Genomic DNA, 16,370 nt, shown 5'->3' with positions numbered 1-16,370 from the left:
ATTTCCCAAACAAGATCAACTCAACATGAGCTTTACAGTTTGCTTTATAAAAACTGAACCATAGGCTATAGGCTTTTTTTGTTTGTTTGTTTGCATTACGTGGTCCTCTCACTGTTGTGGCCTCTCCCGTTGCGGAGCACAGGCTCCGGACGCACAGGCTCAGCGGCCATGGCTCACGGGCCCAGCCGCTCCGCGGCATGTGGGATCTTCCCGGACCGGGGCACGAACCCGTGTCCCCTCCATCGGCAGGCGGACTCTCAACCACTGCGCCACCAGGGAAGCCTGGCTATAGTCATTTTTAATGGTTTCCTTGTATTCCAGTGTGTGTTTGTATGTGTGTGTACGGGGGTATATGTGTGTGGCTTAATTTATTCAATCAGTCCTCTATTGAAGGACATTTATTTTCAAAGTTTTGTTATGATGGGCAAAGTTCCAGTGAATTTTCATTATCATGTTTTTGAACACAGTACACAAGTTGCACAGTAGAGGAACATAGGGTAGTAAAGCAAGGGACTTCATGAGGTCCAGTGCCTCTTACTCAAAATGTGGTCCTTGGACTGGCAGTGCCTGATTCACCCGGGGAACTTGGTAGAAATGCAGAATCTTAGCTCCACCCCCTACCTACAGAATCAGAATCTTCATTTTAACAAGATCTTATCTGGGGGAGAAGGGACAGTTTGCCTGGGAAACCTGAAAAGTGAACAGGCATCATCCGGGCAACGACTGGGGGTGAGACTTGGTCAAGATGGAGGAAATAGCCTCCTGGAAGGAAGACTCTGGGCCTGGGAGGACCCACAGGAAGAAGTCCCGTGTGGCTGGAGCTTAAGGAACAAGGAGAAGAGTGGAGGAGACAGGCAGGAGCTAGGCCACGGTAATGATTCTGGACTTCATTTGGGGGCCAGAAAAAACATTAAAAATTTCAGAGTAATACAGTCATATTATTATTTTAACAAGCAACGTGTATCAACAAGGATATTTCCAGGTTTTATGGTGTCTAAGCTTGTTTGTTTGTTTTGGCTGTGACATGAGCTCTCAAGATCTTAACTCCCCGACGAGGGCCGAACCCACCCCCTCTGCAGTGAATGCGTGGAATACTAACCACTGGACCACCAAGGAATTCCCAGAGTCTAAGTTTTATACAATTCAGGATGCTCTTTTTAAGGAAAAGACCACAAAATTATGAAGCATCATTGTGATTACTTATTTAGAATGAGAAAAAAATCACAAATTATACATTTTAAGATGACAGGTACCACAAATATCACAAAATCTAGAAAAATAAAATTTTTATTAAACTGCTGGATACACCTGTCTAATACTTTTTTCTTATATTTTTGGGCCTCAATTCTCTTTTATCATTTCTTCATGTGAAAACAATTTTATAATATCATTTTATAAGCAGAGAGAATAAAATGATAATTCAGTCCTTCTTCCAACATGGCTGATCAACATTTGCTTTTTATCATTGATAGTTTGGAAACGTTTTGGTATATAAGTAACTATTGTCAATGTCATGGCAAATTTTTTCGGATCGTTATCAAATTCGGAAAAATCTCTATTAAGTTTCTTTCAATTATGAGCTGTAAGTCTTCAAAGCATTTCGAATTTTCTCATGCAGTGAATAATCTCTACTTTTTGAATTGAGGACACTCATTAACCAGGGATTCAGGAGGTGCTCCGGTAAGTGAGGGTCCCTGAAGCTTAAGTTTCATTTATTTCATATAGACGCTTTTCTGTGTATCCACCTTTAACTCCATACAGCAAACTGAACTGGGTCTTAGGTTATAGAGACACGGTCCTTGAGATCATGGATTGATGGGGAGACATGACAAAAGCTAACTATAAAGTAAGGCAGAATGTGAGTACTATACAACCGAGAGACAAACACAACTGTTAGTGAAATTCTGGGAATGTCATATGCATATTCATAACTATATAAGATAGGCCATAGTCCATTCCAAAAATATTGGTCAAATGCCTACTGTGTGCCTATCACTGCCGGCAACAGGTTGGGAGGGCAAAGATGGATACATCCAACAGGACCTCTGTCCCATGGGTCATAGTGTGGTATGTAAGATATATATGCAGAAAAAGCAATGCCAATCATAATAATCACAGCAGCTAATATTTATGGAACATGATTCTTTGTCAGGCACAATTCTCAATGCTCTACATTTAAATACACTATCATAATACAATTAAATACAGTGTAACAGTACAAAGTAGAATATGCTAAATACCTCATGAGCGGTCCAATTATGCAGAATACTTAAAAGGAAGGGAAATTTTTCTGGCATCATCATCATAAGGAGAAGAATTGAGCACCTGTTGTACCAGGCATGACTCATCCATCATCTTAATATAACCTTCAAAACAACACTGTAATGTAGGCATTGATGTGTCCTTGATATGTCAGTGTTTGGAGAGGTTAGGGAGCTGGACAAAGAGAATAAGATGCTGGGCATTGACCTCCTAAGAAAGCTATCATGAACCAGGCACACACAAGTGGTATGGGTCCGGGCTTTGTTCAACTTCAGCAAAGGTCACAAGCATATAGTTCAACAGGCCAAAGCACAGTAAGAGGTTTTTTCACAAAAATGGCAGTCTCCTGCTCCTCCCTTCCCGTACCCAGTCCTGCTTTCCTCTCTTGCAGCCGTGCTGTGAGCTCCTGGGGACAAAAGAGCTGTCTCCTAGTTGCCCAGTGCCCAGTGCCCGCACAGGGCCAGTGTCCTGAAGTTAACCTGTTCTCCATCTTGATTCTTGAAATCAGAATAATTCCAATTTCTCCCAACAAAATCAGTACATCCCTTAAAAATTGATCAACGACTAAGCATCACATACAAACAATAACATCTATGAACCTTCATTTATTCAGTGTTCAGACCTCCAGCTGCTCAGCATTGCAAACACCCCTGAAGGCAGGTGGAGAAGAGGTTAGCTGTACCAATTTCATTCCCGTAGTTCTGATCTGAATCCTGACTCCTCCATATATTAACCTTGGGCAAGTTACTTATCCACTCTAGAGAAGTCCTGGCAGGTGGCAAATTCCAGTGAATATTATCTGTCATCGTTTCCCAGAAGAAAGGGGCAAATCTCTTTGATCATGTACTGGGCCTATGGCCTCATTCCTTGGCAGAGATAAACAGTCCCAAAGTCACAGACTACTGACTTAAAAATGTGTAAAATGAAACCACTGATTTAATAAGCTCGGCGGCCTGACATGCTGTGGGCGATGGGTGGAAGAATAGACAACAGTGGATGGGGTGAGAGTGAACTGCAGAGGCAGAAGGATTGCTACTCACAACTGGAAAGGAGTCTGGGTGGTTTAATGAGAGACAAACTGTCCTTTTCTAAGTAGCCTCCCTGAGGGCATGTTTGTGGGTTTGACAGCTCTTTACAGTAATAGATGTGCATAATAATACCTTGAATCATCAATAAAAGATCACATATATTCCAAGTAAGCAGTTCAGCCAGGCAAAGAGGTGTGTAATGCCTTTTTAAAAGACCCCTGAGCTTAACTTTGGACGGCATCTCTTAGAGAAACTCAGTCTAAACTCTTACATGCCCAGGAGCAGCATGTCCTCAATTTTAGAAGTACATGGACCAAAAAGATGTTTTAAAAAATTGAAGACCATGTCAGGGCTGCCAGCTTGTTATTTTGCCATGTAAAGAAACCAAGAAACTAACGAGAGAACCACCATCTGTTATCATCTTTCCACGAAAGGAAGGAAATTTTAACGTCGGAGAAAGTAGGAAAGTCACATGCTCAGAATAAAGGGCAGTCATTCAAATTGAACACATTTGGCATTGCAAAACACTTGCCGCATTTCATGACTTTTCTGACTTTGCTGCACCTTCTGGAAGTGTTGCTATGTACCGAACAAATGGGCCTGGGATTTAGAAACTACTGCTTTCTCGAGTGGAGGTTCTCCAAGCGTGGGCCCAGACCAGCAGTAGCACCCCTGGGAACTGGTTACAGATGCACATTCTCGGGTCCCACCCCAGGCCTAGTGAAGCAAAAATTGTGGAAGCAGGCCCAGCAATCTGTACTTTCACAAGCCCTCCATGTGATGCTGACACACCCAAGTTTGAGAAGAACCACGGTTGCAAAGCATCCCTTCTATTTTTTTTTTTTCCTTTGGCTGTGCCTTGTGGCATGCAGGATCTTAGTTCCCTGACCAGGGATTGAACCTGTGCCCCCTGCATTGGGAGCATGGAGTCTTAACCACTGGACAGCTAGGGATGTCCCCCAAAGCATCCCTTCTAGATGGATGGCACATATGCTCTCTGGAAACCCTCCAATGACAGGATCCCAACCACCTCGCAAAGAAGCCTGTTTCAATGTGAGTCAGCTCAGGTGGTTAGAAACTCCTGGACGGGTCTTGATGGTCCCAGTTCTACCCTCTTGAGCCACCCAGAATGATTCTTCCCTGTCTCCTGGCACTTGACAACACACTGTCTACATTTGAAGGTGACGATTATAGCTCCCTTCTCAAGGTGAGCACAGCCACTGCTCATCAGTGGTCCTCACATGGCTCGATCTCTCGTCCTCTCATTAGCCTGGTTGCCCTCATGTGAAGGCCTCTTTATTCTCATTATTAACAACCACCATTTATTGAACACTTGATACTATGTGCCACACACTGCCTAGGGACATTCCATATCTCCTCATTGTTAATGTTCTCAACAACCCTGGGAAGTTGGTCTCTTATCTCCATTTTACAGAAAGAGTAAGTTCAGAGAGGTCAAGTAACTGCCCAATATCCCTCAGCTGGTGAGCGGCTGAGCCAGGATTCCACCACACTCAGACCTGTGGCACTCCTGGTCTCATGTTCTTTCCACTGTATGAGATTGCCCTTAAATTTCCATCAAAATCTTCTTATTTTAGGGGAGGCGGAGCCAGGAAGAGGTAGCCATGAGGACAGAGTATGTAACAGGTGGGTAACAGTGTGGACTCTGGAGTCAGACAAACCTGGGTTGAGTTCCATTTTCTGCAGTTGCTAATTATATGAGCTGGCCTGTGTTTCCTAGTCTCTCTAAGCCTCAATTTCTTCATCTGTACAATGGGGATAATAACAGCATCCATTTAAGCCTGCTATGAGTAGTAAATGAATTTGTGCTTATAAAGCACTTAGCAAAGTGCCCAGGACTCAGTAAATTATCTCTTATTATTACTGAGTAGATGTACTCAGCAATTATATAATTATAGCACAGATGGATCACATCCACACACGTGTACATTATAGCAATAGAAACCATTGTCTCCTTTCCAACTCCACCGAACACCCATTTATTTCTGGCCCTGCATGATTTCAGCAATTCCTGATTCCCTCCCTCCAGTTTCTCACTTTCGTAAGCTGACCTGCATACACTGATAGGTTACTCTTCCCAAGGCCCAGCTCCATCTCCCTGTTGAAACACTACCTTCAAAGTAAGTCCAAGTTTCTCTTCCTGGCTTTCAAGGGTCTGCATACGATATGGCCCTAAGTTCCCACTCCCCCCTTGTCCCCACTATTGCCTGACATGGACTCTAGTTCCAGCTAAACTGATTTATGGGCCTTTCTTCATACATGAAGTTCCTTCTGCATTTTCTCCATCCAAAACGACCACCCATCTCCTTACCCTCCCTCTACCTCATGACTTTCTGTCAAAGTTTTCAATCAAGTACTCTCTCATCTCCAAGAGATGCAGGCAACTTCTTCGTTTGAACTCATTTGGTCTTTATTTCTTGAATTAAAATAGTGTTAGGAAAGGAGCTTAGATTTTGCCACCAGATAGACCCGTGTTCAAATTTTGAATCTTCCTCTAGTGTCTCATGTCCCTGAGATTAAATGTCCTCATCTGTAAATTGGGGAAAATAAAATTACGGAGACTGAAGGAGACTGGCGAATATACGGCTCCGTCTCAGAGCCTGATTCAAGGACTTTTGCAGCGTCTCTTCCCTTCTCCTGTACGGGCATGACGCAGTTTAAATCCCCTATTTGTGGAGAGCGAGGACTTCACCTTCATTGTGTGGGTATCCCTCACAGTCCTCAGAATAAATCTTTATAGACAGATACTCACTAAGGACATGTTGAACTGAACCCACTGCCTCTTATTCGCTAAGGGGTCCGTTCACTTAACCTCTCTGAGCATCAGTACTCTTGTCCCTAAAGTTAGTGATATTAAAAAGAAATCTTTATGCTCCTTCCAGCTATGCCATTCTTTCATCCATTCAATAAATATCTACTGAGCACTTATAATGTGTTAGACAATCTGCTAGGCTGTGGGGATGCCATGGGGAAGGTCAGATGTTCTATAATTAGAACATGCTCTGGTCCACAGCAATGAAAACTCAGTCTAGCACTGGCTGTGGACTGGTGGAGCGTGGGCTCCACCAGCCTAGCAGTGCTGGGCTGCAGATGTCAGTAGGAGAGAGCAACATGTGTAGGCAGCTTGGGAGAGCTGGAGCCTCCAGGAAGACAGTAGTCTTTCATCGTAGGTTGGAAAACCTATCGTTCCCCTTGGCATGGTGCTTCATAGGCGGCTGCCCATTAGTTGGGTATGAAAAAAATTTTAATGGCTTTCCTGAGATAGAATTTACATATGATAAAATTTGCCTGTTTAAAGTGTACAGTTCAATGTTTTTTTAGTATATTTACAGAGTTGTGCAACCATCATCATATCTAATCTAATTAGAACATTTTGATTCCCCAGAAGAAACTGACAACTTTATCTTTGTAATAAAGGTCAAGTGAATGAGTACCTTAGCCCAAGTCAAGTCCTGCCTTTCTTCACCAGCACAGAAATGTGGCTCAGATTGTTGTGGAGATGATAGGGTTGAGAAGTCATTCTCAGAAATATATATCTTAATTAGATCACTGGTATTCCTTTGATAAGCTGGCTTAAAACGTAACGTCAACCCCAGAGATCTCCAACTTGGTTAAATGTGAAGTAAACATCCAGACACATGATCTTCTCCAAGCACAGCCCCTGCTCTCCCAGCTCCATGGCTCCCTGCTGGCTACAAGCAGGTTCCTTAAGCTGGTATCACATGATGACCCAAGATGGGGCCAACCTACCCTTCCTGTTCCTCTCCGTCTCCTCCGAACATTTGCCCTCAATCCCTCTCTCTCCTCCCTCAGTCAAGTCAATTACCCCTTCTGTGTGCTGTCTTCACAGGCACCGCCCTGTAATAGCAAAGCCTTCTCCGGACCTGCCCCCCTCCCTACCCCAACTCTGGCTTCTCTTTACAGACATGCTCCTTGGGTAAGTTACACATACTTCTGCCCATTTCCTGATTCCTAATCCCACTGCAACCTCACTTAGGCTCCTGTGACCCGCTCCTAACGCTTGCATCGAGACCACCCATGACTTTAGAATTGCCTGACCCAGAGGGTCCCTTCAGGCCTCCTCCCTACCCTCTTGGTCCTCTCTCCTTGAAACCCTGTCCCCCCGGGCCTGTGACCCATGCCCTCTTTCCACCAGTCTGCTCAGCCTCCCACCTGGCACTGCCCCCTCCCTCCCTCTTCCCAGCCTTGGTGGGGCTCAGGGACCCCTCCTTGGCCCATGGCTCTCCTGGTGCTCAACACCCCAGACCTGCTGTGACCTCACTCTTCACCCGTACGCAGAGGCTCCCAAACCTTTCTGGGCACCAGGTGTCCGGGAAGACAGAAATGCCGTTCCCAAGCAAGACGCCTTGGCACTGACCTTGGCTCTGTGCAGGGTCTCTGGACTCAGGCTCGGATAAGCAGAGGATCGGAGGGGAACGTGGGCCAATTTACATAAGAATCCAGCACTGCTGGGGAGAAGAGGGCCCCCTCCTCAGCCCCTTCTCCTTGAGATCTGAAGGTAGAGACACCCAGCAGGTGGACCGCACGAGCTTGTCCCTGGTCCTGGAGCTGGTGGAAAGGGCAAAAGCCTCAACCGACAGCTTGCCACAGGCATCCGGTGGACGAGCATCCACCGGGGGACAGGGAGGGCTGGTTCGGGGCTGTGCTTAGCTCTGCTCTTCTGTTTGGGGAAATGAAGGAGAGGGTTGTTGGCCTCTATGGGCTGCAGCTGGAGTGGTGTTGAACAGTGACACCATCTGACAGTGGTGAGTCATTACAACAGTGACGTAAGGACTTCAATCCTCCGAGTCCTTGGGTAGTTGGGAAGGAAACAGGTCTCTTAACAGAGAGATTTTGGACTTTCTGTTAAGAAGGGCAGGTGGGGGCTTGAGCAGTTAATGTGAAAAACAAAGATGTGACCACATTTGTACAGTGAGGAAGTGAGTGAGACATATCGGGCACACATATACAAACATACCCCATTCTCATCCTGTATAGGCAATGCTACTGGACATCTCCTCTTGGAGTCCTGCGGGAACGCCAACCTCAGCATGCCTGAAGTTCTTGCTGTTTAACCTCCCAAAGGCCCTATCCCGGAATGTGGCACAACCAATACAGTCCCCAAGCTGGAAGCATTGGAGTCACTCTTTAAAAGATAAACGACTATGCAAATGTCTTTTCATTACATAAGTAATGTCCACCATGGGAAAATTACAAAATGATCCCATTTTACAGATGTGGGAACTGAGGCCAGGAGAAGAGTCATCATGACTTCAAGAGCACACAACAAATACGAGGCGTTCCTAGGTGCACACTGTTTATTCTAGAGACGAGAACAAATGTTTGACATTTCTGGCTTTTTAAGGAGTCTCTTCAGATGCCAGTCTCCTTGGAGTGTGGTTAATCTGTTCATGTCCTGTGAATTCATTGAGGTCCGGTTTCAGTGTTGCTCCCAGGAAGACTGACTGTCCTGATGTCCTGACCCACACTGGTACACTGATTCTGTAACAGATTCTATAAAAGTCTTCTTGAGGCCCTCCTGCTGGTGTCTGGAGACTTTGCATATTTCATCTTGTCTCATCCTTACTGTGATCCCATGAGTTTCATGAAATCCTTCTCTTTTTTTTTTTTTTTTAAGATGAGGAAATTGAAGTTGAGAGAAGCTAAGCAACTTGCCAGCTCCCACGGCAGAATTCGAGTCAGACCTGTCTGACCGCGAGCCTGGGTCTTGTCCCTGGCCTTGCTATGCTTGTCAGCCTTGGGCCTGGCTAGGAGGGGCACTCTGAGTACTGCTTCTCAAACTTGACTGTGCACTGGGAATCTTGCCAAGATGCAGATTCTGATTCAGGAGGTGGGGGTGGGATCAGAACGTCTGCATTTCTAACAAGCTCCCAAGGGATTCCAAAGCTTCTAGGCTGAGGACCACAGTTTGAGAAGCAGGAGTTCAGAGCACCCCTCTCATTCTGCAGCAGAAGAAACCAAAGCTTGGAGTAAAGCAACATACTTCAAGCCACATGGCAAGTTAGTGGAAGGGGACAGGAGAAGGTTCAGGAATGTTGATTTCCAGTCCAGACCCTTTCCTATCCTGTGTGTCAGTTATTAAGTTATCGCCTCTCAGCTCCAACCCTGTCTTTCTACGCTTGGCTTTGGATACTGGAGATGGGATTCTGCAAACTACACTGTTCTGCTTTGCCCACTGGCCCTCCATTAGGATCTGTGCATGTGCTCAAGACATGAGAGACAGAGAGAGAAAGAGAGAGACAGAGGCGGGGAGGGAGGGAGAAAGGCTGCTCAGCCATCAGTTGGAGTGGGGGAGGGGAAGGGCGAAGAAGGGACTTGCTCTCTCCTATTTGCTTCCAGAGGTGTCTGCCATCCTCTCCCTGTGAGCATAACCCAGCAGTGCTTCTATTGCAGTAGCAGTTCCTCCCTGTAGCAGCAGCTGGATCCAATCTGCAGTTTTCCCAGTCCTTGCAGAACATCCTCACAGACACCAGCACCAGCAACCAGCCCCCCTTCCCCAGGGGTTGGGTCCCAGGCCCACAGGGCCCTCCTCCAAGTGTTTACTTTGAATAATTCCGACCTCTTCCCTTTGTCCCGCAGCCCTCGGAGTCCGCAGCTTCTTGCACTTCCTGCACTTCCTCCCTCCTAAGTGTTTCCTTCTTGACCCTTCAGCACCGAGTCAACAACATTAACTGACCTTATATTTCTTTATACTAAACTCTCTCTGTTAAAATAACTGGACCTTGGCCAAGATACTCTATGATATATTAATTTAAAAATAAACAAAACATCCCATCTAGATTCTGAATTCCTGGAGGGCGGCCACAGGGTCATTATGATGAGTCTGGCGTCTATCGGAGTGAGTGCCTGGGCATAGCAGCAAATACACACATGCGCGCGCGCGCACACACACACACACACAGAATGGATGAAGCTGTTACACACTTTTCTTTTAATGCGAGACCCTTAGACAGGCCTTAAAGTCCATGTTTTAGCATTAACAGGATTTGGGTTTCTAATCAGACATTTTCAATTATTAGGCAAATTGCTTGCACTTCCTCTCCATTTCCTCCTCTGGAAAATGGAGGTAATACCCACCTTTGGGTTGTTAGAATTAGAAATGATGCAGGCAGAGAGCTGACACCATGCTTTGGAGAGCTGCCAGGACACAAGCTGTTAAAAGGGGATCAAGTCGATGTTCTAATCAGGTTCCAGCGGAGAAGAACAAGAAGCACATGGTGACCTAGGAAGGTTAAATCGTCCACGAGGATGAGATAAATGGGAGGTAATTTTCTGATGAGGTTAAGACGGGGAGGGAGTCGAGGCCTAAAGTCTCCTTGGAGAGGGTTTTGGGTTTATGAGGAGCCTGGTGAACACCAAGCAGCCATTCAGGGCCCTCCACGTGCCAGGCCCAGTGCCAGGCTCTAGGGCTGCAGAGATGAATGGGACAGGCCCGTTGTCTTGGAAACACACAGGGCATCCAATCAATTCACTCAACTCACATCACAGAGGGTCTACTGGGGGCTGGGCCCTGAGCCAGTGGCTGGGCGGCAAAGGTAAATTAAAGTGGTCTCCGACCTGAGGAATTCAGAATTGAGTAAGAGGCAAGTGAGACCAAAAGGATAATAGGCACGTAAAGCTTGGAGGATGCTCTGCTGCTTAAATGGCCTTGCAGCCCCCGTCCCTCTGCAGCCCATCCTGTTAACTCATGGCCATTGCAGCCATATCCCTAAGGCTAAGCTCTGCTCTGAAAAAGAGCTTAGCAGGCGAGGACTCTGGTTCAGGGGACAGGCACATCTGGGCTCAAATTCTAGATCCTCATCTTGTTACCTGTGTGGCTTTGAGCAAGTCTAAGGCGGATTTCATCTGTAAAATGGGACAGTACACAACCTAACAGGGATGTGCTGGTGGTTAAGGGAGAGAAAGTGTGGAAAATGCTCAGCACAGGGACTTCCCTGGTGGCGCAGTGGTTAGGAATCCACCTGCCAACGCAGGGGACACAGGTTCAACCCCTGGTTCGGGAAGATCCCACATGCCACGGAGCAACTAAGCCTGTGCACCACAACTACTGAGCCTGCGCTCTAGAGCCTGAGAGCCACAACAACTGAGCCCACGTGCCACAGCTACTGAAGCCCATGCGCCTTCTGTGGCCTTGCTCAAGGCTGTGTAGTCTCCAAGTCAGGTTCTCCGGGCCTCCCAGAAATGCAGTGAGATACCCAAGATCCTTTAATATGTTCCTTTTCTGCTTAATTATCTGGAGTTGTGTTACGTTGCTTGCAAACACAGCTCACTGCCAATGTGTTGGACACTGCTGGGTGCTGGGGTACAGAGAGGAAGAAGGTGCGGTTCCTGCTGTCAGAGGTGACCAGTGTAGTTGGTGGTCATAGCGTAATATGTAAATAAAGTCACTTTATATTTATTCATTCAACAGCTTTTTTGCAAGTCAGCTCTGTGGTGGGCATCCTGCAGCATGAACTGTACAATGGTCGAGGCTCAGAAATAAGGCAGAGAAGGGACAATAAATTTGCCTTTTCTTCCCATCCACCTGGGCCAAGGGAAACCCTGCATACTCCTCAAAGTGAGCTCAGTCACCAATGAAGTCCTCTTTGATCAGTGCCTCCTGCCCCACCTTCAGCTTCCAGCTGGGTTCTGTCACTCCTTCCTTTCAACCCTTGTGGCTCTTTCTACCTTTGTAAGAGATTGATCACACAGCCTGGGAGAGGAGTTCAGGGGAGATCAATCAATGGGACCAACGGGCCAAGCTCCATGCTAGACTCGGGGCAGACAGAACTAATAGTAGACGCTTGATACCTGGCAGCTGTGAGCTACCACATTACAGGCGTTATCTCGTTTCTTCTCCCAACAAGTCGAGGAATAGGTGCTACTCATCTAATTTTATGGATGAAGTGTGGAGAAGTCTGGCTCAGAGTTACGGAGCCATTTAAAGGCAGAGCCAGGATTTGAAACCAGGCCACTTTGACTTTAGGACCCACTACGTCAGGTAGTTCAGGTGACGCGAGGAGCCATGCTGCCTACCTGTGTGCTCTGAGCACGCTTTCCTGGCTGTTCAATGTGCTCCTCGTGGATGGGGAGCCCTGTTTAGTATCCACACAACACTCTATGTGTACCGACCGTATGGCTGATACAGCCACAGAAAGTCCTGTAGGAAACCCACCAGAGAAAGATTTGCATTGACACATCTGGGGACAAACTGCATTGGGAAAGCTGATTTTGTTAACAACTGAACAGGAGTTGAGAAAGTGAGGAGGACTCAGCACTCTAAAACTCTTTGAATGAGTTTTGGATACAATGATGATGATGGTGGTGGAACTGGTGGTAGAAGTGATGGCAGTGGTAATGATGGTGGTGGTGGTGATGGTCATGATGGGGGTAATTGAGAGGTTAATGGAGGTGTTGGTAGTAGTGATGTTGGTGGTGGTGGTGGTGAAGCTCATGGTGATGCTGATAGTGTTGGTAGTGGCGGCTGTGGTGGTGATGGTGGTGGTGACAGTGCTGATGACAGTGGCAGTGATGTTTGTGTTGATGGCGATAGTGGCAATGGTAATGGCTGTGATTGTGATGATGGTGGTGATGGTAGAGGAGGTGGTGGTGATTATGGTGATTATGGTGATGGTGGTTGTGGTGATGATGGTGGTAATTGTGGTGGTGATTATGGTGATGCTGGTGATGGTGGTGATGATGGTGGTAACTGTGGTGGTGGTGGTGATGGTGGTACTGGTGGTAGTGATGTTGTGATAGTAGTTATGATGGTTGTATGATTGTGGTGTGATGGTGGTGGAGGTGGTGATGTCGATGGCGATCACAGTGACGATGATGATCTGGTGAAGGCATAGAAATGGAAAGAGCACAGGACTGAGGATTCAGACTGACCTGATTTTAAAGCCCAGCTCCACTACTTACTTGCTCTATTACTTGGAGCAAGTTAACACTTCTTTCTTTGAGTCCCACTTTCTTCATCTGTCAAATGAGAGGACTAAAGTGAATCCATTCATTTATTCTATCATCAAACATTTATTGAGCATTAGTAGGTGACCAGTAGTGTATGGTTGCTAGGGATTCAACAGACTTGTAGTTCAATAAAGTTATCAGAGGGCATAGAACCAATTGTGTGTATAATCAGTACAAAAAGCACTGAAATAGAACACAGAAGAGTGAATGATAAGTGTTCATTCTGGAGTGGGAATGGGTGGTGTTTCGCAGAGGTGACCTGGGCCATGTAGGAGGGCATAATCTCATTAGGCAGAGGAGGGGGTCGGCTTCCAGGAGCCCTGCCTGAGCAAAGGTGCAGAGGTGTGAGGGGCTGGGAGGGCGGCGAACTCTCCAGACTGATGAAGACAGGGCTCAGGTGGGAGAGGCCAAATCTTGATCGGGCCCCAAATAATAGATTTCAGCTCTTCTCCAAGGTTAGCCCCCTATGATGGTGTTAATCTCAGCCTGTTGAGTTCCTGAGGTCCTGCAGGCATAAATAATAGTTTGCTGCTGAAGGTAGAGAGAATGTTACCAACAATCAGATAACACAGCTGGGCATTCCAGCATTCCAGAGGCTGATGGCCAGAGGTCAGGACATGCCCAAGGCTGTTGCTACTATTTATCTCCACTGGAGAGAGAGAGAGAGAAATAGAGACCTCAACCTTTCAACCTTACAGCTGGCTTGAGATTTAATCATACACATTCAACAGCACGTGAAATTCAGCTGTGTCAGTCAGGTTTTCCCTCCCTCCCTCCCTCCCTCCCTTCCTTCCTTCTCTCTCTCTTTCTCAAACTCGGAAATGGGTCCTGGCTAATCCAAGAGGAAAAGGAATCTATGGAGTGTATCAGGAAGCTGTAAGACATGATGGGATGGCTTGAGAGCCAGACTTTGACAGGAAGTAAGGGAGGCCAAGCACACTGAAGATGCTGCCCACGAAGTGTCTGCTGAGGGATGAAGCCTTCTTGGACACTTGCTGCCGGGCCACTGAAGACCTCACCCCCGTCTTCAAGAATCCCTAATGACCAGATGTCTTTCAAAGGTCAAAGCCAGGAAGGAGCAGCTAATCAGCTACACTTAGAATGTGTGCCCACACTCCAGTGCCAAGGGGCTGGATGGGACTCCCTCCTCCTTAGGTTTCCTGTCTGTTTCTCCCTGTTTGGGAGTCCCTACAATATAGGAAGGATGTTCAGATGCTGGACAGCTGTTGGATTTTTAGTATTCATGCTTGTTAATTTTATACTGAATGTGCACACAAGGTGACTACATCAGATAGATTATCATTATTCACTTAAAAGACAAATAATAATCACTTGACTCCCCACACCCCAATTCTCACCCTTGGGGTAATATAATGAGAGTCAGAAAAATCTCCTGTGTATACAAAATCTGTTTCATAAATGAGGAATGAATGAAAAATGAAGTTTCTCTGCTTACAGAGGGGAAGGAGGCAGCTGTCCACTGCCCCTCCTGGAAGGGTCTCCTCGGAAACTGAATGGGCCTGAGTCCTCACTGCAGCCCTGTGGTATGTAAGTCTGCCCGGCAGAGACTGAGTACCTGAGAAATTCCATTCTCCCTGGAAATGTAAACACATTCGTCCACGATTACGTGCATCTCTCTGGAGTTCTCTCATCTACACTTTTGTAAATAACTTTAAGTTTTGCTCTTAGGTCTGGCCCAGGTTTCAGGAAAATTTGTTCAGAAAGCCCTAATGGTGCAGAAACACACAGATATTTTTCATATGCTCTGTAGCAACCAAAGTGACAGATGTTTGCCACATCCATGAACATTCACTAACACCCACATTGTGTCAGGCTCTGTGATGGCACTAGGGGCGGGCAAGGAGCAAGCCGTGGCCCCTGTCTTCACGGAGTACTCAGCTCCAAAGGGAGAAGAGGCACGGTCCCAGACCCAGTTCAAGAGTCCCCACCCCTACATCTGCTCAGCTCGCGTGCCTTGCTTCCTGTCCAGAGTGGCCTTAGTAACAAGTCCCACCTTACGTTGGCCTTAAAGCCTGGACACTCGTCACAGACCTAGAAGCCCCCATGTCAGCGCCAGCTGACAAAGAGAGACTACTGCTTCTGCCCACTAGCTGGCCTGGACCAAAACTTCAGAGGCCCTGGCTTTCCCAGCAGCTTCCTGGGGGGCCAAGTAGTGCAAGCTGGCCGTGCAGGGGGCTAGTGCCCATGGGGTGGACTTTGACCACAGAGAGCAAGAGATGGAAATAAACCAGCAACTAAATTGCTTGCCCCACTCCTCCAACTCCAGGGCTGTTTAAGAAGCAGTGAATCCTAGTCTGCTTGAGCTGCCGTAACAAAATCCCATAGACTGGGTGAGTGGAAACAACAGAAATTTATTTATTATTTATTGGCCGTGTTGTGCGGCTTGTGAGGATCTTAGCTGCCCAACCAGAAATTGAACCCAGACCCTCGGCAGTGAGAGTGCAGAGCCCTAACCACTGGACCACCAGGGAATTCCCCAAACAACAGAAATTTACTTCTCACATTTCTGGAGGCAGGAAGTCTAAGATCAAGGTGCCGGCATGGTCGGGTTCTGGTGAGGGCTCTCTTCCTGGCTTGCAGACGGCCGCTTTCCAAGAAGACTACCTCACCATTCATTCATTCATTCACTCATTCATCCATCTCTGAGCCAACATCAGGAGACTCCCAGGCCTGGCTGGGCCCCAGGTGAACCAGACCAGCCTGCCCTCTCCACACAGTGTGAGAAGCTCTGACTGACCATCTGCAAGGGGCAGGAGGCACAGAGTAGGACAGGAGTCGCTGGGAGTGGCAGGGTGTGAGCGGTGGTCAGGGGGACGTCGTAGAGAGTGGGTGAGCGGAGGTGGTCTGGGCAAAGGAAACTGCCTGTGCAAACAGAGATGAGGGAGAGAAGCCAGGGGTTCAGGAGGGCTACTGTGAAGTGTGAGGGGGTGATGGGAGGGGCCAGGTCCTGGGAACACTTTGGGTGAGGTACCTGGACTATTTCCTGTGGGAGGCTTCTGAGAGATAAAGAGGAGGGACAGTGACAGGCCCCCAGCATCAGGTAGGGAGACCAGCAAGAAAACAATGAGA

General features: G+C 47.1%; 1 long non-coding RNA gene across 1 annotated transcript; it reads left to right on the top strand.

Annotated features, from left to right (window-relative positions):
* Positions 1–7,135: 7,135 nt before the first annotated feature.
* LOC113621532 (uncharacterized) lies at positions 7,136–8,485 on the top strand. The gene is made up of 2 exons (XR_003433213.1): positions 7,136–7,248; positions 8,310–8,485. It is a non-coding gene; the product is annotated as an uncharacterized LOC113621532 (long non-coding RNA).
* The last annotated feature ends 7,885 nt before the right edge of the window (positions 8,486–16,370 follow it).

The sequence above is a fragment of the Aethalodelphis obliquidens genome, unplaced genomic scaffold (assembly GCF_003676395.1).
Source record: "Aethalodelphis obliquidens isolate GAN/ISIS:26980383/991018 unplaced genomic scaffold, ASM367639v1 scaffold9, whole genome shotgun sequence".
NCBI classification, from domain to species: Eukaryota; Metazoa; Chordata; class Mammalia; order Artiodactyla; family Delphinidae; genus Aethalodelphis; species Aethalodelphis obliquidens.
Note: the sequence above shows the minus strand (reverse complement) of the source record. Positions and strands in the feature narration are given on the sequence as shown.